The sequence below is a fragment of the Arachis stenosperma genome, chromosome 10, assembly GCF_014773155.1.
Source record: "Arachis stenosperma cultivar V10309 chromosome 10, arast.V10309.gnm1.PFL2, whole genome shotgun sequence".
Classification (NCBI taxonomy): Eukaryota; Viridiplantae; Streptophyta; class Magnoliopsida; order Fabales; family Fabaceae; genus Arachis; species Arachis stenosperma.
In genome coordinates this window covers 68,364,487-68,366,193 of record NC_080386.1, presented here as the reverse complement: position 1 = coordinate 68,366,193, position 1,707 = coordinate 68,364,487, and the positions used below count along the sequence as shown (strand labels likewise).

At 36.8% G+C, this 1,707-nt stretch overlaps 1 non-coding gene across 1 annotated transcript; it reads right to left on the bottom strand.

Annotated features, from left to right (window-relative positions):
- Positions 1 to 1,285: 1,285 nt before the first annotated feature.
- On the bottom strand, positions 1,286 to 1,393 carry LOC130958459 (small nucleolar RNA R71). The gene has a single exon (XR_009077579.1). It is a non-coding gene; the product is annotated as a small nucleolar RNA R71 (small nucleolar RNA).
- Between the last annotated feature and the right edge of the window lie 314 nt (positions 1,394 to 1,707).

The following is a 1,707-nucleotide window of genomic DNA, read 5'->3' as shown; positions in this document are numbered from 1 at the left end:
AAAAGGTAGCATTTTGGGCGTTAAACGCCAGAATGGATACCATTCTGGGCGTTTAACGCCAGGATGGCACAAGGGGGAGGATTTTGTTTTCAAAATCAATTTTTTTCAAGTTTTCAAAGTTTTTCAAAATCAAATCTTTTTCAAATCATATCTTTTCAATCAAATGTTTTCAAAATCAATTTCTTTCCTTTTTCAAAGATACTTACTAACAATTAATGATTTGATTGAACATCTCAAGTTTGTTACCTTTTCTGTTGAGAAAGGTTTAATGTTTGAATCATATCTTTTCTTGTTAGGCAAGTCATTAATTTTTAAAATCAAATTTTTTTTAAAATGTTTTTCAAATCATATCTTCTCAATCACACCTTTTTAAAAACCAATCATATTTTCTTAACCACATCTTTTTCAAAATAGTTTTCAATCAAATCTTTTTGATTTCTAATTTCAAAATCTTTTTCAAAAATCACTTGATTTCTTCCCCACTTTTATTTTCGAAAATCAATTAGTGTTTTTCAGAATGTTTTCAAAATCTTTTACTCAATTTTCGAAAATTACTTCCCCTCTTCTCACATCCTTCTATTTATGGAGTGTAACTCCTTCTTAATGTACAATTCGAACTCTATCTAATCAAGTTCGAATTCTTATACCTCCTTCCTCTATTTTTCTTTTCCTCTGACACCTCAAGGAATCTCTATACTGTGACATAGAGGATTCTACGTTTTCTTGTTCTCTTCTCTTTCATATGAGCAGGAGCAGAGACAAAGGCATTCTTGTTGAAGCTGACCCTGAACCTGAAAGGACCTTGAAGCGGAAGCTAAGAGAAGCTAAGGCACAACTCTCTGTTGAGGACCTGACCGAATTCTTCAAAGAAGAAGAACCCATGGCAGCCGAAAACAACAACAATGCTAACAATGCAAGGAAGGTGCTGGGTGACTTTACTGCACCTACTCCCGACTTCTATGGGAGAAGCATCTCTATCCCTGCCATTGGAGCAAACAACTTTGAGCTTAAGCCTCAATTAGTTTCTCTAATGCAACAGAATTGCAAGTTCCATGGACTTCCACTGGAAGATCCTCATTAGTTTTTAGCTGAGTTCTTGCAAATCTGTGACACAGTCAAGACTAATGGGGTTGACCCTGAGGTCTACAGACTGATGCTATTCCCTTTTGCTGTAAGAGACAGAGCTAGAATATGGTTGGACTCACAACCTAAAGAAAGCCTGGACTCTTGGGAAAAGCTAGTCAATGCCTTCTTGGCAAAGTTCTTTCCACCTAAAAAATTGAGTAAGCTTAGAGTGGAAGTCCAAACCTTCAGACAGAAGGATGGAGAATCCCTCTATGAAGCTTGGGAAAGATACAAACAATTAATCAGAAAATGTCCCTCAGACATGCTTTCTGAATGGAGCATCATAGGTATTTTCTATGATGGTCTCTCTGAACTATCCAAGATGTCTTTGGATAGCTCTGCTGGAGGATCTCTTCATCTGAAGAAGACGCCTACAGAAGCTCAAGAGCTCACTGAAATGGTTGCAAATAACCAATTCATGTACACTTCTGAAAGGAATCCTGTGAACAATGGGACTAGTCAGAAGAAAGGAGTTCTTGAGATTGACACTCTGAATGCCATATTGGCTCAGAACAAAATATTGACTCAACAAGTCAATTTGATTTCTCAAAGTCTGTCTGGAATGCAAAATGCACCAAGCAG